Genomic DNA, 22,508 nt, shown 5'->3' with positions numbered 1-22,508 from the left:
ATATATATATATATATATATATATATATATATATATATATATATATATAGTGGGGTATTGCAGCAAGTAAATGAGTACTCTTTTAAGTTAGTACAAGCTTTCGGAAAATTTTATTTCCATCATCAGGGAAACTACAATAACATAAGTTTCAAAGTAAGATCAAAAATATTAATTGTTCATGACTTACATCTTATATGAGGATGGTTACATTGATGTTGAAGAAAAAATGTTGATACATTGGAGAAGATGAAACTTGATATACAATTCTAAATGCTTGAGATTATTTTTTATAAAATATTGTTTTTCGTCAGACCCTTATTCACATCATGCGTGCAGGATTCAAATGAACGAGTCTGAGGATAGAACGTTGAGTATGCCAGAGTGACATCTGTCAATTGATAAAACTTATATATTCTCATTGAGAGTACCAAGTGTACTCTAGTGTATAATGTAAAATTTATGTTTGAATAAAATTGTTATAAAAGATTAAATTTAAGATTTATTATACAATGGAATTGTTCAAATTGATATTGTTTTTGTGAAAGCTCTTACCTAGAGTCAATAAGTAGGAATAAATTTCACTCAAGTGATTAATATCTGTTTTTTTGTTCATACAATTGTTATTTTCAAAAATGTAAGACATTTCTAGAAAGGACCTCTTAACTGAGATTGATTCAGTGGTTAATACTTTCATTGAGTTATAATTCATATGGTGGTCAAACTTATTCACATGGTCTGCCAAAGAACATCTTTCTGGATGTAATCTACAGTCACTTTTGTGCGAAGTAATTCTAGCACCTAATGATCGTGAAGTTTGGCCAACATATATCTTATCACATGATTGACACGGAATACTATACACAACATTCACTTGGTTTATTAAAGGGGCCTTGTCTTTGACTTTGCTATGGATTGATTTAATGGCCAATAAAACGGTACTACGGTACTATGAACTTATTTTTTATTTGCGTTTTTTTATTTCTTCACCTTCCACAATCTTTATATAGGTGTAGAAAGGGCTAAATGTTTAGTTCCACCGATAAGTTGCTATGTAAATTCAAAGTATTTTTCACAAAGAAAAATGTTATATTTATCAGTAACTTGTCATACCACTACTAGTGGTAGAATATGGATACTTGAGGAAGGGCTGAACTTGCGAGCACAATGTCTAGGATCTCTAAAATTTCGAGGTGAATAGATACATCTGGCGTGGAAGGTAAAATATCTGGGTAGTGATATTGAATTCCCGGCTGACCTGGAACCAACATCTAGAAAGAGTGAAAAGAAAGGCGAAAGTAGCATAGATGCTGGCCAGACGCACCTGTGGAAAGATATGGGGGTTGAAACCAAACATGATACTTTCACCATGGTGGTCAAATATATTTCGGAATAATGGGGGAATGAAAACCACCCCAACAGCTGCATTAGAGACACTTTTGAATCTTCCTCTTTTACATATTATAATACTACACCGTTAAAGTCCTGAATGACAAAAAGTGAAGAATGAACAGTAAGTTCGATAAAATGTCCGACAGAAACAGGTCGACGGATCGAAAACCGAACATTAGACGGTGGCTGGAATTTACTGCACGCGGAGAAATTTTCATCTCAGTTACCCTTCCGATCAGTACATATTGTCTCCCAAGTGAATTGTATGCAGATTTGCAATGCCCGAAATATTAGTGTAAGTCTCCAAAAAATAAGCGTAACAATATTTTCACAGACTACTAGGCTGAACTTGGGATACCGATAAACCCAAATGTGATATCGAGATTGGTATGGAAATGCCGTGAAGAACTATGGAAACTGTCGCACAATAACAGGTTTACCCTATACTGAGTGACAAGATCACAGGTATCACAAAAAAACTGATGAGTGTGCCAGACACATTTCATCAATTTCATATACTTTGTACCAGCTGTGGTAGTTTTTGGTAAGGAACCAGATTGGAAGAAACATAAGGATTACTGGGGATGTATACCCGAAAACACAGACGAAAAGACGTTTAAAGGGGACTGTGCGAGAAGAAAATCGAAGAACTGCTTCAGCAAAAAAGGGGTCGACTGAAAAAAACCAAAGAGCTACTAACTGGGCGGAATATGGCTGTGCAACGGAGACTTTGGCTCTAGGCAATCTAACAAATGGCCAGAGATAGCTGCTATATTTTATGGGAATGTGAGACGGGGTATCATGGGGGGTAAACAATTATTGGACAACCCAAATTATGTTCAGAAGAATATGACATACATTCAGCAAGGGTATTGTACAAACCATTGGTTAGAAAGTTGGATTTGATGGATGATTCATAATGCACGCTTTAGCGAATGTGTGGTGATGTGAAGGTTTCCGGATTTTCTACAGTCAAATTCTAATTGCCTCACATGAAACGGTAATTTGCCCCAGAGAATACTAGGGAATCATGGAAAATTATAATAGTAGCTGTCTTCAACCCACCTCCTAATGCTTTTAGTGACACTTTACTGAGTGTTTGTTTGAGAATAGTATCTCTATTATTATTATTCCATCGCAATAAAAAACAGAAACAAATTTGGTACTTGCTTTTAACGCAGAGAGTTAATGCAATTTTCAACGTTTCAATAACAACTTTAATGAAAACGATCACAAAGATTTATCATCAAATATTTTGAAAGGGGAAGCGATTGATTCACGAGTTTAAACTTGAAATATCTTCAAGTTATTTACTTTTCATTACTAACTACGAAACGATACTGCATTCAAATATATTTTAAACCTCCCCTGAAAGTTCCCCATCTAACAGAGGATTAGGGTGCATTACATATCCATTCATCAGACGAGTAATTGAATACAAAATAATACGAAGAGAAAAGATAGCTCACAGACTGAACTAATCGAATAGCCACGAATTCACTGAGTGATGAGTATCATTCCGAGGGATATATTCTGCTGAATACAGACTAACGCGAATTTGTTACTCATATTGAATAATGTTTTCGTCAACAAGCCATTGAAGTATACACTCGTAAGTATTTGTTACAAGTTTACAGATAATTTCCATTGTTTAAATATGTGTTAGATTTGAAATCTTTGGAGGAAAAAAAATAAAAAAATACTTTCTTGACATTATTTACGTTTCAACTGACTCATCCGAATATTTTGGTCCGGTTATTTTTAGTATTTTCCACAATTTCAACATTGTATTAATTTTTATTTTATGTGTTTTATAATATACAGTGATTTTCTTTAATATCCCCTCCCTTTTATTTTTTGAACGGGTTAACCCAAAAAATTTAAATATAAGAAAATGAATTTAATGCAACAATACTTCATTTTGAAGTGAAATTGACAGATGAAACTTTCGAAATCTCGACTGGGCGCCACTGGGAAAAAAAATTAAATGGAGAGGGGGGTCTTGTGATACTTTTTTTGAAGCTCCTGACAAATACTTCACAACCCTAGAATATAATGTCAATATCTTCAACTACTACAAAATGGAAGTTTTAATAATTGCCTGAATATATTGACATTTAACTACATAATAAGAGGTAATGAGCTTGATGTCAGTTAAGAAGATGCTCGAAATGGTTGCTTTGAACTTATTAACATATGAACAGCCTATCCGATATTGCACGCCGAACATTTTCGAACACAGTAACGTCAATATCTCTACAAATATTTATTATTCTCTGCCGTAAATCCAATATTGAAGCAGGTTCAGTTTCGTAGACCTTTTGCTTCAAAGAGCCCCATAAAAAAAGTCCAAAGGTGTCAAATCTGGCGAGCGAGCTGGCCATTCTTTAGGACCTCGACGGCCATTCCAACGACCGGGAAAAGTAGTATCCAAATAGTTTCTTACTTGTCTTGAGTAATGTGGTGGTGCTCCATCTTGTTGGAATACAATATCGATATCGAATTCATTGGGATTCGCTTCGATGATTTCAGTGATGATCAATAAATAGAGTTCCTACAACATGGTTTCACAATATTCCTGTTCAAACGTTAATTTTTTCTGGATATTGGGTATGTGTTTCCAGGAAAACGTGAGGGTTGGTGTCACTCCAATAACGGCAATGTTTGTGAACATTGCCGTTCAAATAAAGTGTACATTCGTCACTAAAACAAATGTTGTGGAGACAGGTAGGATGCCTTGCAATGAATTCCGTCATAATTTCGCAGAATTCTGTTCTTCGATCAGGGTCATCTTCAGTTAATTGGTGTACTATTTTAATTTTGTATGGATGATACCTATTCCTCTTCAAAAGTCTCCACACAGTAGAAGGAGACACCTCACAAACGTTCGCGACAGAATAAGTAGACTGTTCAGGATTTACTACTATCTCACCAATTATTTGCACTTGCTGTTCTTCCGGAATGAACGGATGACCTGGGGAGCTTTTTGTTATGTACACTACCGGTAGTTGTGAATTTGGATACAAGTTCCCTCAAATATTTTCTACAGATAGGACGATTCGGAAAACGTTCATTGAAAATCCTCTCGGTGTCGTGAAAGTTACGCGTATCATCGTAAATAAAAATCGCTTCAATTTTTTCTTTCAATGGACGAGAATTGACCATTTTAGAGATTGTTGACGTGGTACCTTTCTACTACTAAAACGGAAAACTAAATGAGAATATTCTGACTGAACATTGTCGTATTGACATTTTTTGTCGTTTTTATAAATAAAAAATAACTTAACAAACCTTATCGGATTGTTGGAATTGCCATATGGCAGATAAAAAGAAATATTTCTAGAAATATCGATATGAATATGTTTGTCTTCAGGAAATTATTAAATGTTCCGCCATTTTGTAGTAGGTGAAGATATTGACTTCATATTCTAGGGTTGTGAAGTATTCGTCGGGAGCTTCAAAATGATATCACAAGATCTCCCTTTCCATTTAATTTTTTTCCCAGATGGCGTTCAGTTTCATCTGTCAATTTCACTTCAAAATAAAGTATTCATGCATTAATTTCATTATCCCAAATTTCAATTTTTTGAGTTGACCCGCTCAAAAAATGAAAGGGAGAGGACATTAAAGAACTGCACTGTATATGTCAAGTCTGACTGTTCTGATTTAACGCCTTTCTAGACAATGGAAGTCACAACTTGTAACATTCACCAAGAAACATTGTCAACCACTTTCAACCTACACTCGCAAGTAGGTATTTATTATCTTTACTGTGAATTTGATTATGATCACCGTGAACGTTGCTTGGAGTATGATGTGCGACAATCAGAGCAGTATATATGCTATCATAGTATGATAACCGAAATAGCCATTTTCCATTGTAAATCTCCATAAAAAAGCAGGTATAACATGTTAATTCTGTAACTAAACTTCTTCAAAAAGTCGCTTAATGCATCCAAAAATTTACTAGATATTTCCCCAAATTCATAAAATGAGAGTGCAAAGACCGAAAACCAAATTGTTGATTTTGCCGCTACATTTACTGAAGTATCATTAGATCCATTGAAATCCGGTTAATCCGGAATTAGAATCGACACTTGAATTCCTCAACCTTCAATTAGTTTTACTAACCGGTATTTCAGTGAAGTCGTTTTTCCAAATATTCCGAAACTCATAAAAGTTTTATCCATTCTCCGAAAAGAAAATAAGGATATTGTTGATAAATATCGTTCCATTTCCATTACCTATTGAATATTACTGGAGTTCAATCCCAACACCAAACCGGTATTTTTAACACCTCGACACGTGTTTCAATCACTAAGTGATCATCTTCAAAAGGAAAATTGAATTGTTAAATCATCCTCTTGAAGATGATCACTTTTGGTGGTTGAAACACGTGTCCAGGTTTTGAAAACGGTTTGGTGTTAGGATTAAACTCCAGTAATATTCATTACTACACCAAAGGTTCCAAACAATGCATCACAAATATACCTATATTTGTGATGCAATTATGGAAATAATATTGAAGAAACGTTTGATAACACAATACTCTGGATGATGGACAATTTGGTTTTCGTCCAGGATGCTCAACATTTAGGCAGTGAGAAATTTTGAGAACATTGTCGAAGGGCTCATACATGGAAGCTTTTTATATATATATATATATATATATATATATATATATATATATATATATATATATATATATATATATATATATATATATATATATATACAAATGAAGAATATCGGTTCTGCACCGCGCTGATGAGGCCAATAGCCAGAAACACGTGTCCGCGTTTGCCCCCCTTTTTTGGAATGTTGTGTCCACGAATTGTTTCATATATGTATATATATATATATATATATATATATATATATATATATATATATATATATATACTGCATTAGGAAGTAATCCCCAACTGGATTGAGTTCCACAGGCATTAATTCTTCGAAACCGATACCTAAGATAGTTTTCACAGCTGCAAGTATAGGCTCAATTTATTCAAAATACCTATGATTGAGTGTATGATATGAATGTTGCATTTTGAAAATGTTGAATTGTATTCAATTACAATTTTGTATCAGATTTATAGTACCTTGTTGTAGCGGCTTTTTGCAATAACTATTCAGTGATCGAAGCTTCCAAAATAATGGTATGCAAATATAGGACGAAAGTTTTCCGGATCACTCCCCAGAGTCGGTATTTTTGGCTTATTCCTGACATATCAGTCAACGGGTGAATTCAAATTACCTTCCCCTTGAAACAGGAATCCATTATTACTTGGAGCACGTTCATTACACGAACGACCAGACAAACATTACCATATATACCAAGAACGTCCGTGAGCGGCGCTCTCTATTTACCATCGACCTATAATTAATTATCGAGCCGGCCAGGAATTTCCCGCCAACATTTCCTGGCTGCCGAAAACGCTTAGGACGACTCGCCAGGAACGCGGTTATTCGGTTCAGGAGGAGAAGCTTGTGATAATGCGTTCATTATCGTTATCAAGCTGGTAACTTTTGTCAATTGGGAGTTGATTGTAACAGAAGCAGAACATCCTTATATCAGTATATGAATGATTGTAGATTATAGTCTGTCGTACGAATGTTCAGCCTATCAGACCCAAAAAGTCCTTTGTACAACCATAACGTAATCCAATCGAGGAATGTTTCAATTTTTTTTCTGCTTAATATACCTCATATTCTAGAGTCGTCATTCACGAGAATTAGTATGTTGGATAAATGATGGAAGTTCAAGTTTTTCTGAAATATCTGGAATTTATAATGGATGAAGTCACCACTTTATACTTTTGTTGAAAATACTTTCACAACATAATCTTTTTTTGTATCTGTTAGTTTAGAACGCTATTTTTCGGAAAATGCTCATCAAAATATAATAAGTTAGGGTACCATTGGAAGCAGAATTCAACGCAAATCGAAATGATGTGCCACTTGACCCCCTTCCCATTTAAAATTCTGAGGGTAACATCTACCCCTCTTAGGGGGTAGAACCCCAAGGGCTACAAATAGTCCTTGAAAGTGTCTCTCTTGACAATAAAATTGACCTGTCTATTCGATTCCTGTTATTGTTAACTGGCAGGAAGACATTAAGGGTGAGAAATTGTCAAATTTACACCCTGTATAATGTTTTTAATCTGTCAGTCTTAATACGAAATCATTTATTGTGTAGCAATGGAGAGGCATAATTTTTAATACTTCAAGTGACAATCTACTCGAGGTTATATGAAATGTATACAGAAGAGCTTCTCAGTGACATATATTAGAACACCCGGCCAATGGACCAACTGATAGCGACGAAATGTATCAACACTAATGAGCCGAGTGCTCGAGCCAGACAGTAAGTAAACGGTACGCAAGCGCAGACAGTGTGGTTGTCTCACTAGCTCTCACACAGAAGCTCGGCTTTGCAACTGATAGCTAAGGAGCCTCGTTTATTTTTGATATCCGAATATTGAGTTCTCTGTCGATCCAATAGATGGCGTCTTGGTTAGAAAAGATGTTGACCGTTCTCCAATGTCTTTCAATCAATGTTACCACTGAGATTGAGAAAGCACTCATAGATTGAAAATGTCAAATTTATTGTCATCGAACAGATCCGTGTTTAAATGCTGTCTCCACGTAGGTGGAAATGTCAGTTGTCAGAATTTGAATTTTCTTTGACAATTAACAAATTAAAAATTTGTGTGTGATCTGTGATCTGTGCCTCTGTGCGTCTCATATAAAGAAAAAAAAAAAGCTTCAATTATTATTATTTATTGGCTTCGCCCACTAGTACTATGGATAGGTTCGTATAATTATCATATATAGTATGCGGTGTACTGTGGTTTATATTTTGTGTATTTGAAGGTTCATCATAAAAACAAAAATCAAAGATTTCAAAGCTGCTACCAACTGTGTCGACCAGAATCAAAATGAACACTCCTATGCATCTACATCAATTTCCGACTCCATAGGAATAAAAGAAATTGAAGAGTCAGATACCAGTAGAGAGGAAGAGTCTGAACCTCAAAGAAAAAACAAAAAGTCTACAAACAGAAATTCAGAGAAGAGTGGAAACAAAAATTTCCATGGTTAATTGTAACCCACAATGAAATACCAATGTGTGAACCCTGCAATCGAGTTATGAAATCCTCACTATATTGTGTGCGAAGACACGAAGAGTCAAAAATGCATATTGAAAATATTAAGAAATGTGAGAAAACTCCTAGAGTGGAGAGTTTTTTTTCCAACAAATGAACAAACAAAATTTCATAAGATGGTTAAAAGGGCAGAATTAGGTCTAGTGGTTTTTCTTCACGAACATAATTTACCATTTATATTGATGGATCATTTACCTCAACTTTGCTCACACATTTTTCCAGACTTCCAAATAGTAAAAGAGCTGCGATGTGCAAAAACAAAGGCTACCAAGCTAACAAAAGATTGTTTGGCAAAAGAAGAATATGAAAGTGTAGTCGAAGTTTTAAAAACAACAAATTTTTCACTAATTATAGATGAAACAACTGATATTAGCAGTGATAAGTCACTTGCAATTGTTGCAAGGTACTTTGACGATAAAATAAATAGAGCAATTGATACATTTTTTTCTTTATTGAAAATGGAGGGGAATTGTACTGGAGAGATTATATTTTCAAAAATTAAATTCATTTTGGGAGAAGCAGGTATACCTTTTGTAGACATGATAGGATTTGGAGCAGATAACGCTTCAGTTATGATGGGACATTTATCAGGAGTACAGTCATTTCTTAAAAGATTAATTCCACATATATTCATCATGGGCTGTGTATGTCATTCTTTCCATTTGTGCTCGTCCGCTGCTGCTGAAAAATTACCTAGAAGTATAGAAGAATTTCTCAGAAGTGTATACAGCTGCTTTTCTCATAGTAGCTTGAGGAAATATCATTTGAAAGAATGTCAGATATTTTCAAATCTGAAGCCACACAAACTACTTCATCCATCTCAAACAAGATGGCTATCTCTTCAAGCAATTACCAATTGTTTGAGAATACATTATTTATAATTAGTGGAATTCTATTGGGTTATAGAATAATTGAAATTACTTTTCAGGTAGCAGTATGTCGCCTATTGGAAAACTGGAATGCACTAATTTTGTTTTTTACCAAAGAGTGTATTGAAAAAAACCTCCATGCAAGCCATAATTTTTTGATTGGTTTGAAAAATCCTGTTTATAAACTATATTTTACTTTTCTGAGTATATTTTAGATATTGTTAATGAGATGAATTTGGAATTTCAATCAGAAAAAGCTGAAATACATCTTTTACAGACACGTATCAAAGATATGTTATAGGACAATATTAAAAAACTATTTAATAAAAAAAGCTATAGAATCAGAAGCTTTAGATAAAATTGACCCTAGCAACCCTAGGATTTTCTTGAGTATTGAAAACATGTATTTTGGGGCAACAGCAGAAATATTAATATATAATGAAAATATTCCTTCCTCTGAACTTCATAATTTTGAACTGAATGCCCTTGAATTTTATATTGAATTGGCTAATCAGATGAAGAAAAGATTTGACTTTCAAAATCCAGTGCTAGATTTCATAGCTAATTTCAGTCCTAAAGTGGCAGTCTCTGGTGAAGTCATAAGTATAGTAAAAGAGTGTTATTAATATTTCCCAACATTAGTGGGCGATTGTGAGAAATTGAACACAGAATGGCGGCTAATCGCAGATATTACTGAATTTAAGAAACACTGAAAAAAAAATTGAAGAATTTTGGGAAATATTGTTCAAAATGAAAAATGAATTGAATGATCTCATGTTTCCCAATATTAGTAGATTAGTAAAGAGTATACTTTCTTTACCACATTCATCTGCGGCTGCTGAGAGAATATTTTCACAGTTGAATTTGATAAAATCTAAGCTTCGTAATAATTTGAAAGTCATTACTTGTGACAGCATTCTGCATACCAAACAATTAATTGGTAAACAATCTTGCTTTACTTGAATCCCTAGTGATAATTTATTGAAAAGAAAAATATGACTTCAAATTTCTTTCATCTAATTTTAAATATTATAGGTATGTTATCATACTGCGTAAACATATTCGACAATAAATAATTTCAGTTTCCCATGTATTATTTCCTTGCTCTTAAAAATGAACTGAATTGTAACCTCAATACTTGAAGTTGCGATTGGTGGGCTGTCACGATGACAGTCAAGGCATACCGGTTCACTACAGAGGAGACGGAGTGAGTTTACAGATGTTGTATATTATTTTTTTTTATTTGGGCGCCAGGTAAGTTGAAATGCCAATAGATTTCACTAATATCTTTACCAATTCTCCAACTTACCAAGAGAAAAGAAATAAAATTGACTAGCCACCATTCCAATAGATCAGTATATTGATAACGTGAAAATAAAATTAGCACAGGTTAAAAAAACTTTTAGCATCCATGGATTTAATCGATGTGTTTTAAACAAATTCAAATCAATACTTAAAGCCAAACGGAGTTGATAACTTTCTAAGTTTCCTTACTAGTTACCTTAAACTTCTCAATAAAAAAAATAGAGCCAGCTACGTATAAATCAAAATTAAATACACAAAGAGCAGGAAGTGAAGCCGCAGGTAAGTCACCTTCAAGAATATTTTACAAGGATTCCGAAGTCATTTGCTGTGGGCCCAGAGCGCAGACGCAGTATCACGAAAAAATAATTAACTGGATCAAAACACGACTTAATTTCCGCTTTATACAATTAACAGTAAGTTATTAATCACGATAATGTAAATGATATATAAAAAAAATATAGTCAATTTTTTTATTGTTTCAGGTACTTGCGCGTCTTCTCCGCCCCCAAGTCCAAACAACAATCTTGAATCTAAAGAATCCGCCAAGATAGGTAGTCAAAATGTTCCAGAGTGGTTGTTGATCTGGCGTGAATTCTTCCTACAGGAAAACGGTACCCCAAAAAAACCCTTTAAAGAAAAAAAAAATCCTCATTGATTTCTATTGAAATCATCCTAAGTACATAATACAAAAGTAGCATCCTTAATGACTTTAAATTAATGGGACAACACCGTAAAACAGTGATCGATATGAAAAGTAATATTTTATTTTCTTAACCTTCAATAAACAACCAAAAGTTTTCTAATATATATGATAACATGGCAAGAATCTACTGAAATTATCGAAAGTAAAAATTAATGCGCTGATTTCCAGCGGAAGAATCAATAACAAAAATAAAATAAATTATGATAGAACGTTACTATGATATTATATATTTTTATTGGCAAATGTCTAGTAACCGTATACTGAAAAAACCAAATGAAAACAACAAATATTTTACATAAGACACTTTAGGTACACTCCGTCTGAATTAGAGCAACTTACCTTCCAGTTCAGAAGGGTTTCATTTACAATAAAATCCGGAGAAATACTGAAGACAAGTATTTCTTTTTCGGTTTCCACGAAATAGATTTCAGTATTTTTCCAAAATACTGATTTGAGTAGTTCCCAACTCGTAATGGTTCAACAAAATCGTCTATGAACTAATCACATGTAGATCGCCCTATAATAAGAGAAAATGAAAATGAGAAAACGTCTCAAAAAAGCACAAATGGACGGAAAAGCTTGACAAAAATGGCGTACTCACGTGAGGTTCTCTGATCCCTGAACAGGGTGAAAGGGCCACAACCAAACAATAGCAATACTCTATAAGTACGAAACTAACAGGCACCTTTTCACTTGAAATGAAACCTTATGGAAATTAATCCTCTATGAGGTGTCTAATAGACAGATTTTCCAAAATGGTTCTTTCTCAACACACACGGAGCGAAAAGAAAAAATGACCAAATCAGGTCGATCTGTTTCTCCTTCCCGTCCTGAGTAGGCCGGAAATTGAGATTTGGAGTCTAGTGGGAAATTATATCCGTTAGAGCCTATTTTGAAAAACGTTTCCTTATTGAAGCGCATGCCTATACGTCATGAGCAGCGTTGGGTGAACCAATCGGTGAAGAGTAAAATACGTGACTTCCGATCCATTTCCAAGTCGGTAAGTTAAATCACTGAAATATCAGAAACAGAAAGGGCAATAATTTGAAACCTATCGACAACTAAAATTTTTAGGTATATTCACAATTACAAAACCTCTAAGTCCCTCTGACCCATAGATGGCGAAAGATGATTGATAATGTTTGTTCACTATTGTTTAATTTAAACAAGCTGTCAATTATTCACCTACACTTAGTCCGAATTCAATTTGATATAATAACCAAAAAAACAGTAAAAATAATTTCCTTTTCGACACGTCTTGACATGAATTTTCATAAATAATCGTGAAACGGTACCTCTCGCGCCCTCCATCAGCGAACAGAGAAACGTTGTCTTACGAGCCCTATGATGACAATTGTTTCACAGATCGCGACTAATAATCTAACTTGATGAACCTTATTTTCTGAAACTGAGTCAACAGAACCACTAATAAGCTAACCTAAATGGTACAACGAAAACAATCTGAAGGATTATGGAACTAAACTACAACTGGACGGTCAGCTAACAGGTGGGTACAATAATATAGTTATTTTCAATTAGAAGGAAAATTATTTCCGTAAGAGTTAGTTATTTAGGCTTGGTAAGACATGTATTTTGAAGTGTTATTTACTTTCAGGTATCCACATCGAAAACCGAGGACAATCTAGCTCAAATTATGTCAACTGCTCCCTGTATCCTTACAACCTCAAATTTATCCTATAACGAAAGGCTATACGAAACGAAAGAGTATATTCCAAACAAATAATGGGCTCACCTAATTTTTGACATTCATCCAGTGACGCGGAAAATCATGATGTCCGGGGGATATGTCCAATAATGTTGTAATTGTTGAATGTAAAATGTTTATTTTATATGAATACAGAATAATATATTTTTTTCTTCCTCATGAAGTTGGTTTCATTATCAATAATTCCTATCCAGATTTATATTTTTCCTTAAAAAAATTATTTAGTTATTCCCATGGGTATCGAATCAGTGTTCTATATGATACAGTGAAAATATATTTGGCAGAGTAATATTTATTCCTTTGTATGACATGAAATTCTTTCCTTAACTTTTCATTTCAGTGGCCTTACATTATACTAATGGGAATAATTATAATTCTGCAAATTTGAATTAGGGAAATAATCCAAATTTTTAATTCGAGGCAAATATAAGGTTAGAATATTGTGACAGGTGATAGCGAGAAATGACATATTCATGGTTCACAACAAAGAAACAAAAACGAGCCACCAAAGATTAGATTGGTACCATGTCATCCTTAATTAATATTAATATCCTCAATACACCATAACACGTGCGCTGTTGCCATCATGGGATTTAGCCCGGTTTTGTCGAATCTAACCCACTTCAACATTGTTGTCTAACCCAGAAAGCAGTGGCAACACTGCTTTCAATATGATATGGGATAGTCGAGGGGCAAAAATGACTAATATAACAAACGTAATTTCATTTCATTCTGTTATTAATTTCATTTTTTGTTGATTATTCTTTACATAACGTTTCATTTTCGTACCGTTGCCTATTAGAAATTCCTCTGGAATAAGTTCTCCATCAATGAAAAAATCTAATTATGAAATCATTATACGAAGGTAGGTCGTCACATTGTGTATTAATTTTTTTTCAAACTATTGATTGAAATTGAAAATGAGTTTGTTCAGTTATGATATATTATGATTGATTTTCTTATAGAAATTTATATAGAGAAATGATTATTTCGGTTATCGTACTCTCACTCTATGAACTTGGGAGAAATCTAGGGAGTTTTTGACTAAGTGAGTAAGTTAAACTAAGGTCATATTGAACTAGTAAAAAAATATTAAACACAGAACATAGAATTATATTGCCAAATGAAAGATGATTATAATGATAAAATAGCAGACATTGTATAAACGAATATACATAATGAAAGAGAAGATCCCATCGGTATGATGGCAAGGTTATGGTATATTAGTAGAGAGTTGAAAGCGATATTTCCATATATTCACGACTAGCGATACGCCCGTGATACGCACGGGTACAATCCTGATACTAAATATGAATTCACGTATCGGAAATTTAAGGGCATTGAGAAAGAGTGATGAAAAGGTAACTTCATTTTATGAACGCGCCATTTTTTCCCGCGGCTGGCGTCCCAGTTGGAATATTTATAAATCTTTTCTTATTACACATCTTCAACATAAAAAGAACCTACATACAAAATTTCAACCTCCGAAAATATAGCGGTACGGAGAAACAGTGATAAAAACGTGATTTTTATATGTAAACGTGCCCTTCCGATTCCCAATGGGACCTCACAAATTGAAATATTCAGCAATATTCTCTTATTGTATATCTACAATATTACAACATGTCAGCCTCAGGAAATATATCGGTACGGAGAAAGAGTGATGAAAAGGTAATTTTCATATGTAAACGCGCTCCTTTTACCCCCCGGGATACCTAAGAAGCACCTATATACCAAGGTTTAGCTTCCTAAGACTTAGCAGTACGGACAAACAGAGATGAATGAGTGTTAAATGAGTGACTTTCGCATTTATAAGTATAGATGCTATAAAAATAATACGAGAGTACTAAATTCATATGGTTTAATAAACCGAAACCGGTCGTAACAAAAAAATCTTATAATTATGAACGCAAAGGTACCCGTACCCATAGACTGCGTTGTTGACTGGCTGTTTTGTTCGATGAACAAGTCTGATCGAACAAAAATGACGAACCTGTGTTGCACACAGACTTTGGATTTATTAAACAGTTGAAACTGATGCGCGTTATGGTGAAAACAATATATTTGTGTGCAGTGGCGGCAGCATTAGCCATAAAGTCAAAAAAAAAAGAAACAAAGAAAGTGGCCCAAAATATGGTTATTGAAAAGAAATCAGTTTTCTCATATTAACTTACTGGCTGAACTCCATTTAGAACCTGGAGATTGGTTTGATTATTTGAGAATGGATTATGACACATTGTATCCCTAATGCGATCACTCTATTCACAAGATTTTATTTTCCAAAAAAACGGAAAACCACGATACATTTCTATTAACGCTAATAGAAATTTTCTGCTGATCTGTCGAAGATCCGTCATTTTGAACCATTTAATACAAAGTAGTACCAGCCAGCGTCTTCAGTTCAATCAGGTTGGAGCCCAGCTCCCTTACCCTTTTAGCTGTTTTTTGTCGAAGAAGGACAAATGGGTTCATGACTGAGGGGATGTTGACGGTATGAAGTCCTTAGACATCAGTACTGCCCTTCACGGTGTACCCCTACCTGGCTGGGGTGGGATGGATGGAAAAACTGTTCATCCGTTAACGGGGGACATGAGGGCCTCATTCGACAGAGTGTCGGGGCCTTCTATATTGGGAGGGGTCGTCTACAGCATAGTCTATAGTACGCCTCAGATAAAATCGTCGTTTTTAAAAGCTGTTCAGCACACACACTACAGACTTGTTTACAAATACGAGTATTTCGAACAAATTCCAAATAAAGGAGTGATTTCATTTATAATACTGAGTAATTACAGTAATTTTCCCTAAAAAAAATTCATACAACTTAGTCAAAGTCACAAAAAGAAAAGACACCTCTTTTGTTGACAGGAACAGGACAATCAATTTTCTTCACTACTTCTTCAGCATCATATGCTTTTCAGGCCAACACCAACTAACACGTTCATTGAGAATACCACTGACTCCATTAGTGTTCAAATTCAGTAAATTTGTGGTTTCCTAAATGTTTTCAAATACGTCAATGAATTCAATGGATTTTTTGAAGATTTGCTGTAACTGTGTCTGCGAAGAGACATTGACATTACTTACACTCAATCATAGGTATTTTGAATGAATTGAGCCTACACTTCCAGCTGTGAAAACTATTTTAGGTATCGGTTTCGAAGAATTAATACCTGTGGAACTCAATCCAGTTGGGAGTATCTCAAGAAGCAACTCTGGGTTGCTTCCTAATGCAATATATATATATATATATATATATATATATATATATATATATATATATATATATATATATATATATATATATATATACGCATCTGACGCATGATACCAAGCCCGCTATATGCCGAGGGTCAGTCGAAGCCCGGGTTGAGAGGAAGGTCGGGGGGTGTATATAAGAAATATATTCGCTGAATATATTCTACGTATATTACGAATCCATTGATATTCATTCGCTTATACAAAGCCCCATTGTATATAAGTATATATTTTGAAGATATAACCAAGCCCCTACGGTGTTGCCAAGATATTTGGTCGTAGGTATGACAAAAGTGGATATAATATTTGAAATAGGAGATTTAAAGTTTATTGTTGATGGTCGATGGGAAGAGGTAAATTTTCAAATTAGTCAAGGGTTTCGACGGTACTCCTCAGATAAAGTACATATTATCTCAGATCAAATTATATCTTTGATTCATAGGTATGATTGGAAAGATTCGTATGAAAATAAACACTCTTTGTTTGAATTCAGTTATCCATTCACCAGTTTAAAAATACTTGCACTTGACGTGCGTTTCGCCAACAAGGTTGGCATGTCCAGGATAACAAATTAATACTTTGGTTGTAGTATCAAGTATGTTTTCCTTGTTGCTGAAATTCAAGTTGAGTAAATGTTTTTCCTGTTTACAGTATAGGAAGTTGAGAGCTTTTGTACCTCTGATAATTCAAAACTTACATTAATTCAATGATATTCATTTGTACTCAGTTGAGGAAACGTATAATTCTGTTCTCGTTCATAAAATATATTCAGTAAAATGATGAATATATCATTTCACATATTTTATTTTTGAAGACCATTTGATGAAAAATAATAAAATGAACAAATATTTTTTAATGGTTTCCAAAACCATTTTTGTCAATATATGTCGGTAGGGTATAACCATATTATACAAAAGAGTTTTTATTACAGTTGATATTGATTATGATGACTTCTATTGTTTTATTTTTTGATTCATCTCTTAAAAATGATTTTTTGAAAGACTTGCACTAGGATATCTTGCAAGCAAGGTGAAAAAGTTCAAATATTTTATTCAACTAGAAACTTTTTTCTGGAATGTCAAGTAAACTATAAAGATATTACTCAAATGGATACTTTTATAGTAACACAATTTTCACGATTGAATTGGAAATTGAATTATACGAAAATCACCTCTCCTTCTTATCAGTTTAAGTTTCTATTGGACACAGAAGACATAGACACAGAAGAAAAAATAAATTTGCAATAATTTCTTTAAAAATATTATTCAATTATAGGTAATTTACTATTTCTAAATCAGTGTGTTTATTGACAAATGAAATTCATTTCAAGCAATAACTGGTCTTGATTTCCCCATTAGAACCTTCGTTGGATTTATTTGAACCATGGTTTACTCAAACCTTCCTTGAAATTTTACTTTGACACTGTAATGTAATGTAGGTAATGAAACAAATCTGTGAAAATGTTTGAAACATTCTGATAATCAACAATAAAATAAATATTTCCAAATGAAATTACGAAAATTTCATCTTTCTCAACAGAACTACACAGTGGGTTCTGGTAAATTCCTACTGGAAAACAACTACTTTCTTCCCCGGCGAATACCACGTTGGATATTGAATTATATCCGACAGAGATTTATGCAAGATAACTGTTTGATCTCAAATCCATTTATGACATTTTTCACCTCTCTTCTACAAGGTGTTATGTGAAATAAAAGTTAAATGGAAAATCCTAATGCAATACCCTTAACGTTACGAAGTACGATAGGAAGCCCGCATCACGTGTAGCTAGCGCTGTATTGTAGACAAACACAAAATTAATCTTTTCTGATTGATTCGGTCATTACTTGATGAAGATCCATAGTAATTTCATAAACTACACTTTACGATCTGATCTTCACAAACTTTATGTTCAAAAAATATATCACGACATGTTTCGCTAACACAGTAGTTCGTAGTTAATTGACTACTAATATATATTTTTTGAAAATAAAGTTTGTGAAGATCAGATCGTAAGGTGTAGTTTATGAAAAATCAAAATAACTCGTAACCTAAATGTTAATCTCATTTTATGTCAAATGTGTATTTAAACTTATCTTGACACAAATGATGATCAAAGCTTTCTGATCTCGTCTTCGTCATCGAGAGCAAAAATGAGTGGAGTAATCCAGAACAGGCTGCAAATTAAATGTGTTTTATCTATAATTTTGCATTCAATTGAAGTATTTTTCGTTTGGATTCGCTTTTGTGAGTTTTGTATCCGAACATGCAGTTTTCAGTTCGAGATATTGTTGAAGTTCCAAGTATATGTATTTCACCTTCAGTTTTTTTGTAATGTCGAAAAGGAGAAGGTACTTTTCAATTCATCAATCAAACAGTTTCATTCAGCTTGTCCTGTTTGTTTGTTCGTTTATTTATTTATACATTTATTTATTTGGGTCAAATTTAGTAATTGGAGTTTGACTCATTTCTTGTTGATAATTTGATCTGATATTTGGTACACATATTCAGTTTTGATGACAATACAATTTAATGAATTCGGTATCATTGTAAATTCAAGATGGCCGCAGCTACAAAATTATATATTTTTATCCCACAACTACCTCAATATGGATATCAAATGACAAGGCTTGACTGGTAGAATAGTAGTCCACTCTGAAAAAGATGCAAATTCAAGCTATAAAATGGTGGAATACATATTATATCACAACAACCTCAATATGTGTATCAAATGACGGCTTGACTAGAAGGTACTATAGTGGTACCTACTAATCGAAATACAAGCATGGATCTTTCATCCAAGTCAAAATTTTGTATCGTGTTGAGGACTGTATGGCGTTAGGGCGGCTACAAATGATACGTCGTTAGCGATACATCACCCAAGTTGAGGTAAAAGGTTATAACGTGTCTAGAACTCTGTGGCATTGGGATGGATAAAAATTAGAAACTGAAAACTTGAAAATGTTACGTTGAAAGATTTCATTAAAAAAATAATAATAATAATGATGTAGGTAATCTACTAAAAACTGGAAAATAATTTGGAAGGTCCTAGGTAGCAGTCATCACACCACTCTCCTCAGCAATCTACGGTATTGATGAGATAGCAAAATAATAAAATCGTTGGGCTTGGTATTTACATATTTACTCAGGTTACGCTTCGCCCAACGATTCCATTATTTTCTATTTGATCAATTCCGTAGATTGCTGAGGAGAGTGGTGTGATGACTGCTACCTAGAACTTTTCAAATTATTTTTCAATTTTTAATACATTATCCCTTTTTTGTAACCGTTTGACATAAAACATATTTTTACTCATTTTTCCAAAATATGGGCTATATATAAACAAATTGATATATTTCCTGACTGAGTCATGAAAATATAATTTTAGTACTCTAAACCGCCTGATATAAAGCATCATCCCCACAAAAGGTGTTCCTGTAAAGGAAATAGAGAGATGCTCATTCAGCAAGTGAAATGTGAATCAAGGTAGTCCCATCATAAAAATTTTCGTAATAGTGGTTCCAAACGCTTCTAAATATCGAATATAATTCCACCAAAAGTTTTCTTTACAAATTATTACTTCATCACTATCTCGAATATATTTTCCCAATTTTTAAAACATTTTTTATTCTAGGGTTCTAGTTCAATCAATCAATCAATCAATAGAGTTCTTGAATCGCAGAATTGTTGATGAATAGAAGCTTTATACTTGACGTGGACACATCGATTTCATCTGACACTGCTGTTTACGAGAAAGTGTCCCAAGACCCTGTCCTAGGTCAATTTTTCTAATAACTCACGTAACCAAAATTAGACACTATTTGAATAGTTCTGAATCACTCCATGCTAATGATACCAAATTTTACTCCAATCCGTCACCTTTTACAGGAAAATTCGGCCTCAATTCCCAAATGATGCAATAAATGGTTACTTCCATTGAATATTGCTCAATGTGTCGTCTTACATATAAAAAAACAACTGTTTTTCCTTACACATCACGATATACTCAATCACAAACTAGAAACTGGTATTTACCTGATCTAAGACCAGTGTGTTTTATCACTTCAGACCTCACCTGGTCCAATCATATTCTATCAACAAGCGAACGTGTCAGAATTGATTTCACGAAACATTTTTACAAATACCCATCATGACAGCGATGAAACTACCATACTTACGTTCACTCTATGTTATTCAAATCTGTTGAAAAACCAACCCTCATATACTGAAAGCTACACTCGGAGGAGATCTCATCTTTTCCTTCCGCACTCTCATATATAATTATACTAGTCTAGGCCAAATTTTCATTCAGAAATTTGATAAAAGATCATAAAACTATTGATTCAAACTGAAGAAATAAACTTTGAGACCAAACAATGAAAGCAGTTTCAAGGCATTCGAATTTTCAATATAATGAAAAGTGGTTAGTGCTATATCTGTGAATGCTATTGAAAATGAAATCGATGATATCTTGTTCTGATCCTTATGTTCATAATAATTTTGTACTCTGCTATACTATCATGTTTATATTTTTATTAGCGTCCATATGATCCTTATTTTCATGATAATTTTGTACTCTGCTATGGTATCATGTTTATATTTTTATAAGCGTCCATATTGATCTTATTTTATTTATTATACTTTCATAGGACACTGTCCTCAGCTTTTAACTATGTTTATTATGTTCAATTATATTTATTATTATATTTCAGATAGAGTGAGTCAATTCACTATGTAAAAATTCATTTGAATGGAAATAGGGTCTCTGGAGCCATTTGAAAGCTATGTATAGAGCAATTAAAATTGGCACTATGGGTATAATATATGAGTAGTATATTTCAGTTAACATAATTCTTCTGAGTTTCATAATAAAATATCCAGGAAATTAAATACACTCTCACATACAACGCTCTCAATTTCAGTTCCACCACCTCACTCAATGAACAAAGAGAGAGAGAGAGAGAGAGAGAGAGAGAGAGAAAGAAAGAGAGAGAAAGAGAGAGAGTGAGTAGCTACTTTTTGACTTGAGTCATTTTTTACTTTTGAAAACCGTTTTCTTATCTATACTTCCATAGTTAACATTTTAACGGAAAAAATTATAGTTTCACCGTTAACATCTGTCGTTTCCATACGAACAACAAACCTCGAAATTCGTGCTATCTGAAGATAAACACGGTCTTACCTTTTAACGCATGATTCTTAGCGATCCCAAAAATGATGACATGATTATGTACTCTAGAAAAATGAAATATCTTTCATATATTAAAAATTGGATATTTCTTAACAAAAACAAAAGAAAACTTGTTCAATGTTGAAAAGGGAATACATTTCTGAAAGCACATTGGCCTGAAAATATCTGAAAACAATCCCAATATCGAAAAAATCGACTCATTTTTCAATTATTTAAGTTGTAATAAACAACACCCCCTATAGTTATACCCGGGAATGAGTGAGTGATTTACGCCAACATGTTTTTTCAAAAATTGTAGTATTCTTTTAGTTATCCAGCTAAATTTAACGAAACGAAATGTGGAGACTGAGAATTCGGAGTTTCGTCTATCTAATGCTTGAATCGTGATACAAAACCTAACGATCATTACCCATTGATGCCAAATGTATGGGCTTTGTATAATGCGTGATATCTAATGGGACTCGTATGAACCGTATTAAATCCGCACAATATATATAATTTTATACATATCTGCTAGCGCGCCCCCTACCTGAAATAGCGAGAACTAAAGGTGTATATCTTGAGACGTTTTCCATCGTTTACAAAGCCCGGGCTATATTTCGTTTATGAGGTGCCCTACTCATTTCTAACCTGATAAAAACGATATACACGTGAATTTTTACGAAGCCCGAAACCGGGCTTCACAAAAGTGTATAAGGCTTGGTATAGTGGTCCTGTGTAGCGTTTTGGGCTTCGTAATGGGGGTTAATACGTATATATATATATATATATATATATATATATATATATATACAGATAGAGATTTTATCGAGTGTGTATGATACAAATCAAGAATGAAATAATTCGTGGACACAACACTCAAAAAATAGGGGCAAACCGCAGACACGTGTTTATGGCTATT

At 33.6% G+C, this 22,508-nt stretch overlaps 1 protein-coding gene and 2 long non-coding RNA genes across 14 annotated transcripts in view; 1 reads left to right on the top strand and 2 right to left on the bottom strand.

Annotated features, from left to right (window-relative positions):
* dlg1 (MAGUK family member discs large 1) overlaps positions 1-22,508 on the bottom strand; it is an 889,881-nt gene that overhangs the window by 273,365 nt on the left and 594,008 nt on the right. The window lies entirely within an intron of this gene.
* Positions 11,740-13,320, top strand: LOC141482970 (uncharacterized). The gene is made up of 2 exons (XR_012465822.1): positions 11,740-12,942; positions 13,051-13,320. It is a non-coding gene; the product is annotated as an uncharacterized lncRNA (long non-coding RNA).
* Positions 17,736-20,558, bottom strand: LOC141482972 (uncharacterized). The gene is made up of 2 exons (XR_012465825.1): positions 19,131-20,558; positions 17,736-19,071 (listed from the first exon to the last, which is right to left on the bottom strand). It is a non-coding gene; the product is annotated as an uncharacterized lncRNA (long non-coding RNA).

The sequence above is a fragment of the Leptinotarsa decemlineata genome, unplaced genomic scaffold (genome assembly GCF_025532065.1).
Source record: "Leptinotarsa decemlineata unplaced genomic scaffold, Ldec_3_MD MMD2_tig00002159_RagTag_RagTag, whole genome shotgun sequence".
In the NCBI taxonomy this organism is placed as follows: Eukaryota; Metazoa; Arthropoda; class Insecta; order Coleoptera; family Chrysomelidae; genus Leptinotarsa; species Leptinotarsa decemlineata.
The sequence above is the reverse complement of the archived record's forward strand: the minus strand, read 5'-3'. Positions and strand labels throughout refer to the sequence as shown.